Here is a 7,237-nt window from a genome sequence, read left to right as displayed (position 1 = left end):
CTCCTGGGGTAGCTGTGGTAAATGTGATACTTCCCTCATGTCCATCTTCTCCATCATTTCGATGACTGTCAAACATTGCTTACTATAGGTTGAGATCATGTAATTATTTACAGCAGGAGGATAAGTCTGACACCAGTTATTTTCAAGACAATATACTATTTTTTTAACATGTGTCTCTTTTTTTTATTGTGTTATGTTAATCACCATACATTACATCATTAGTTTTTGACGTAATGTTCCATGATCATTGTTTGCATATAACACCCAGTGCTTCATTCAGTACAATATACTATTTTTAATGCAAAAGTATAAAATCTTTTTCCTGCACTTAAAATTTTAACTAAAAATATAGTTAAAAGATTACTGAAGAAAAGGGGTCTTAATGATTTAATTTCATAAGAAAAGAGACTCATTTAGGAATGAAAAGTATGTCTTAGATGTTTTGGTCACTTTGATGACATTGCCTGGAAGTCCCAGTCCCTGCATGATTATTATTTAAAAAAAAATTATTTAGAGAGAGAGAGAGAGAGCGAGCGAGCACATGGTAGGGAGGGGCGGAGGGAGAGGGAGAGTCTCCAGTAGACTCCTTGCTGAGCACAGACTGAGCCACCCAGGCAACCCCCTGCATGATTATTAATGTAGTTTATCTACTGGGAAGCCAAGTCTAGTATGTTACTCTATTCTACCATATATTTATTAATTTATATTGCTAGTTTTTCTTTTTTTAATGATTGAAAAGCATGACAAGGTGAAATATTATTGCCTGAAATATTTTGCTGCTCTGGAAAATAAAAAGGCAGAAGCTTTGAGGAAAACTTTGGCAAGAGATATAAAAATAATGTGGAAGTGAGGTACTTAAGAGAATACATCTGTCTTTAATTCATGTGTTGTAAAACATAAGTGGGAGACTGTAAGGGAGAAAGTAGGTGGGAAGGGAAAATGAAAGCACAGTAGAGGAGGGATGGAGATATTTCTATAGAGCTGCAAGATAGTTTTAGCTTGTTTTTGCTACATACTAAGAATTTCTCAACTCTAGCCGGAACACTTGGAATTTATTAGCTATCCAGCAATGACTCTCAGTCCTTTCTTCATATGACTCACCGGTGGGATTGTAAGAATACACAGTTCAGCGATGATTGTATATATTAAGCTACCATAGTCAGAGATTTTCCTTCTGGGTGCTCATTTCTCTGAAAAATATCACTTGTTACCAGGTGATGTAAATTCTTATGATTGAACTGATTATTTAGGGTGATGTGTTGACATTTTGTTTCAACAAATAAAAATATTGTCTTAAGATACTATTTCTTGAAGAAATGGGCTCTATAGATTTTTATAGCATTAAGCATATTGATAATCCAGATGTCTCATCCCTGAACAAAAATGCTCCAAACCAGAGACTATCCTCATACTTCAAAATATTTTCTACTTTCGGGTAGAGTCTTGAACAATTCACATTTTCTTATCAAACTTTACTGTTTGTTAATTTTTCTGACCTTTAAGTCATTCTCAAACAACACCTCAAAGGGAAAAGATTTGACCTAGCTAAAAGTTCTATCCTCCCCTCACACAGACCCTGTCTGCAAAGCTCTATATAAGGCATTCTTCACCTGAGCATTCCTGCGGCTGTAGATGAAGGGATTCAGCATTGGACTGAAGAGACTATGAAAAAAGGAGAGCTTTTTTTCTTTCTACTGTCTTTGACTAGAGTCTGGGATCATATAAACCACCATGGCAGTGACAAAGAAAAGCCCAACCACACAGAGGTGGGAATAGTAGGTGGAGAAGGCTTTTCTTTGGCCTTCCATTGACTGGATTTTCAGGATGGTTGGGAGGATGCTAGTATAGGAGACTAGCACTGAGCAAAGGGGCTCAAATAAGTTAATTACACATTCAACAAAGAGGACAGCTTCACTGATCCAGGTGTCAGCACTGGCCAGTTTGAGGACAGGTAGGATTTCACAGAAGACATGGTCTACTTCCTGGGGCCCACAGAAGGGCAGCCTTAGAAGGAGAATGGCATGGACCAGAGCCAGAATAAATCCACACATCCAGGAAGCAACGGCCAAGACTGTGCACTCTTTCCAATTCATGATGATAGTGTAATAGAGAGGGTGGCTGATCACCACAAACCCAGGACATCACCACCAAAATCAGCATGAAGTCTGCTTTAGATGCGCTCTCCCTCACACACACACTTTCTCTCTCTCTTTCTAATAAATAAAATCTAAAAAAATATATATTTTTTTTTAATTAAAAGCTTAGGATATGTTCCTAGGGGTGGAATGGCTGAGTCAAAGGACACTTCTTTCATTTTCTTGTTAAGAGACAAATAAAAGCAGGAAAAATAAATATTTCAAAGCTTAACTTGGACAAGAATTCCTCAGTAGGAAAGGTGGCTGACTCCACAGTTTAGACTTTGTAAAGCTGAGTTCATCCTTCCCTTGTAGTTTTCCTACCTGATGGGTACTTTTTTTTTTAAGATTTTATTTATTTGTGGGGCACCTGGGTGGCTCAGTCATTAAGCGTCTGCCTTAGGCTCAGGTCATGATCCCAGGGTCCTGGAATCAAGCCCCGCATTGGGCTCCCTGCTCGGCGGGAAGCCTGCTTCTCCCTCTCCCACTCCCCCTGCTTGTGTTCCCTCTCCCGCTGTCTTTCTCCCTCTGTTAAATAAATAAAATCTTTAAAAAAAATTTTATTTATTTGAGAGAGAGAGAGAGAGAGAATTAGTGGGGGAGGGGCGGAGGTAAAGACTCTCAGGCAGATTCCCTGCTGAGTGTGGAGTCCAACACTGAGCTCCATCCTGAGGCTTAACCAACTGCATCACACCACCCAGGTGCCCCCCTGATGGGTACTTCTACCATCCTGGCTCCTGAGAAGAATCCTTTTTAAATCTGACTCAAAGTAGGAATAATATCCTATCTTGGGGTTATTCTTACCATTACCTGATAAGTGGAAAATGAGAAAACAGGGGGAAAAAAAAAAGCAAACAAGCAAGCAAGCAAGAAGAAAGAAAAAAATAGAGGCTCCTCAAACTTGAATTCAACCTGCATGGTGGATATGGAGAGTCACCCCTTGAAGGCAAGACTTTCAGTCTAGCTGCCAGTAGATAGCAGCCAGCTATCAGCTCCTTTGGGTTGACTGAGCTGCAGCGATGCTTCATCCTAGTGCATGTGCTTCTGGTGCTGCTTCTGTGGTGGGGATACAAAGGCCCAGCCATCACAGTGCAACTGGTAGACCATAAATGTTTCAGAGGTGCCTGTGGGGTTGAATGAGTTTTTGTTGCACCGACATTGTAGGTTTCCTGTCTCCACTTCCCTTCTACAACTGTTGATCCCTAATAAATATCCTGCAGGCGAACTCCATCTCAAACTCCACTTCTGGAGGAACCACTCTGGGATAATCTGACTAAACAACATGCAGACCTTGATCCTCCCATAATTATCTATCATCTATCTGTCTATCTCTATCATCTATCTCTATCATCTATCTCTATCATCTATCTATCTCTATCATCTATCTATCATCTATCTATCTCTATCATCTATCTCTATCATCTATCTATCTTTCAATCATCTATCATATTTTTTTTAAGTAATCTCTACACCCAACATGGGGCTTGAACTCATGACCCTGAGATCAAGATTCTCATGTTCTACTGACTGAACCAGCCAGGCAACCCCCATAATTACTAGCCTGAGATCTTGTCTCATCTTACCCTCTACCTTGATCTACCTGACCTTGAATCTCAAAGGGCTTGACACACTCCAGACACATCTTGCCTTAGTATCTTACTTTCTAGGTTTTTGGAGTTTTCCAAATGGCAACTCTATCACATACACCACCCTTCATCTTCCTACATGATACTCAGCTGCCACAAACAGCAGATACACCCTAAGTCCTCAATGCCTTATACTGATAAATACTCTACACTTACACCAAGTCAGTCATGGGCAAGGCAGCCCTTGCTCATCTGGTAGCTGTGCCTCACGGAACACAAGTTCTCCTAGTGGATTGCAGCAGGGAAATAGAGGGAAGATGCATACCTGCTTACAGCCACTGTAGCTTGGAAGTGGTGCACATCACGTCTCACTTTTTTAGGTCAGAAACAATCATTATGTATTCATTCTAATTTCAAGGAAGACTAGGAAATATAAGGAATTACATGGATATTTTATAATCTCTGTCTGTAACTTCCAAATATTTGATGGAGCTGGTTTTTACTGGCTTACTAACACTCAGGCCTTTCCCACTTCATGCTCAGAGGTGACATGGTGATTACTTGAAATTGGCCCTGGTAGGAGTATTTACACTACGATATTGGCAAACACTATAAATAAGGCCCCCCTTCTCCCTAGAAAGCTCATTGTTAAACATTTACCATTCCTCATACATAACAATATTTTTAAAACTCTATCCAATGTAGTGATTTTTCTCTCAATTTTAGGGTCTACTCTAAGAATTACTCTTTTTCCTTATGTAACTGACATCAAAAATAAGACTTCTCAACTGGACCTCATCTGCTACACAGAAGAGAATCAATTTATCATGTATTATTTAGCACAGCATCACAGTATTTAAATATACATGGTAGATGTTCTTTTATTTTGCACAGTTGCAGCAAATTTTCTACATAAATAGTTCAGTACATCATTGTGAGCTAAATTCACTTGTACTAAAATTGTAATTTTTCTTCATATATATGATTTTTTTAAGGCCCATGCAACAGGATGATCTGAGTAATGAAAACATATTGGCAATGATTGTATATTCTTCCATATATTTAAGATGGAAATTTATTGACTGGAGAGTGCTGTGAGATCCATCTTGGACACACACAGAGGTACTCACTGTTTATCCATTGAGTGGCAGCTGACCTATTTGCCGAATATCAAAAGGATACCTAAAAATGCATTAAAGTCCTCGGATATTCTGAGCCTTGACTTCTTGCTTCATTCAAGAGCTTTCTTTGCTTATACAAAAATAATTACCATAAGAACAAGACAGGCAGCCAGCTCATTCTTTCTAGGCCGAGTTAAACAGTCTGGGGTAAAGATGGTCCTAACTGCTTTGGTGGATTCAGGCTGTTCCGAGCACCAACTTACTATGAGTGCATAGTCTCTATAAGCTGATAGTTAGTGTGCAGTCTTGGTCAAAGATATCAGTAAAAATAATTATATTGTCATTATAAATCTCTCGCTATTTTTAAAGACACAGTCAATGATGAAATAGCGAGGAATGGGATACAGAGGCCATTCAATTGAATTCACATGCTGCATTGACCATATAAAATGTATCCTGGGAATATGTATTATCATATACATCATTTTGTCCTTTTGAGTGATCACCCTGTTCATTATTATATAAAAGAGACTCAAAGCTTTTGTTAAATGAATGTCAGATTCAATGAAAAACACATACATTGAGGGCTAAATAGGAGATCTTGTGTTTTTGCAAAGTTGTGACTTCTGCTTTAAAGGAAAGTTTTACTGTTATAAATGCCAATAATTTGAGAATTTTATTTGAAAAGCTATAATAATTCAATTAATCAGTTTAGAATATATGAGGGGAAGAATGAAGGGGGGGAAATCGGAGGGGGAGATGAACCATGAGAGACTATGGACTCTGAAAAACAAACTGAGGGTTCTAGAAGGGAGGGGGGTGGGGGGATGGGTTAGCCCGGTGATGGGTATTCAAGAGGGCACGTTCTGCATGGAGCACTGGGTGTTACACACAATGAATCATGGAACATTACATCAAAAAAAAAAGAGAATATATTGTTTCCTAAGTGTAAATTGGAATTGGTCTCTTATATTAGACTATCATAAACCTATGAAAAAATTTTAACAAATGCATTTTGTAGTTTATATCTGATTTGCCCTTAACATTTGGGGAAATCTGAAGAAAAGGTTGTATTAATTAAAGAGCTGCTTAAAGTAACTTTGAAGTTACAGTTTCAATGCATGGCAGACCTTTGAAGTTTTTAAACTACGAACCTGAGAGAAGCATCAGTTCAGATGGAGTAGTGTCTGTGCGGGCAAAAGCTGAGAGAGACAATTTCTTTTCTTTTTAAAGATTTTATCTATTTGAGACAGAGTGAGCGAGAGACAGCACATAAGCAGGGGCAGAGGGAGAGGGAAAAGCAGGCTCCCCTACTGAGTATGGTGCCTGATGCAGGGCTTGATCCCAGGACCCCAGGATCATGACCTGAGCCAAAGGCAGACGCTTAACAACTGAGCCACCCAGGTGCCCCTCTTTTTTTTTTTTTAAGATTTTATCCATTTGACAGAGAGAGTGCGAGAAAGGGAGCGAGAGAGCATACAAACGGGGAGCTGTAGGCAGAGGCAGAGGGAGAAGCAGGCTCTCCGCTGAGCAGGGAGCCTGATGTGGGACTCCATCACAGGACCTTGGGATTATGACCCTGAGCCCAAAGCAGACACTTAACCAACTGAGCCACCGAGGTGCCCTAGACACTTTATTTTCTATGAATATGATCAAGTGAGGGAGGATTCTATATAAGTGTATTGAATATGTGGTATTAAATTTAGCTGCAAAAATAATTGTCTAGAGTTCAGAATTGGTTAAGAAACATTAGGAATATCAACTGTTTTAGACACTACTAGAAATAATCAGTGATAATTAAAATGTTTAATCTCTAAACTGGAAAGTCAAATAAGAAAAACCTATTTCTGATTAGGAACACTTGCCTCTTATACATCACCATCTTACTTTCCAGACTTTCTTTCAATTGTGGTTATTTTTTATTTTGAATTATTAAATCATTTCTCATTTTGGTTACCATTATGTCGACATGATTTTTAAAAAATTGACCAAAGCTAAAAATAAAAGTGATCACAGAACATAAAGTCATTCCAGCAATGGAAGAGAGAAGAAAATATGAAAGTATTCGATGGTTGAATGACAACTCATTTTGTTAATTGATGCGATTAAAGCACATCGGTTCCAGAAAATTAATAGTTAAAGTACTTCCTCACCTGCTGTGTTTTCATTGAACATACAACACAGGAACCCCTGAAAAATGTCTCATGAGCTAAGGAGTTTTACTATGTATCTCCATCTCTATGGTAGTTTCAGAAAATTCAGCAGCATTAGTATCCACCCCTACTCTGGGACCAGAAAAATATTTCCTAAAAGACAGATGCTACCACAGTATGATATACAGTAACATTCAAGAATAAACTGGGAGAGGGGCGCCTGGGTGGCTCAGTCAGTTAAG

General features: G+C 38.8%; 1 pseudogene; it reads right to left on the bottom strand.

Moving 5' to 3' along the window:
• Nucleotides 1-1,565: 1,565 nt before the first annotated feature.
• LOC114211611 (olfactory receptor 2A2-like) lies at nucleotides 1,566-2,160 on the bottom strand (annotated as a pseudogene).
• Nucleotides 2,161-7,237: the final 5,077 nt, after the last annotated feature.

The sequence above is a fragment of the Eumetopias jubatus genome, unplaced genomic scaffold, assembly GCF_037043125.1.
Source record: "Eumetopias jubatus isolate StellerSeaLion01/CBP00866 unplaced genomic scaffold, mEumJub1_p1.0 scaffold_14, whole genome shotgun sequence".
Lineage (NCBI taxonomy): Eukaryota > Metazoa > Chordata > Mammalia > Carnivora > Otariidae > Eumetopias > Eumetopias jubatus.
This window is presented reverse-complemented; position numbering and strand designations above follow the sequence as displayed.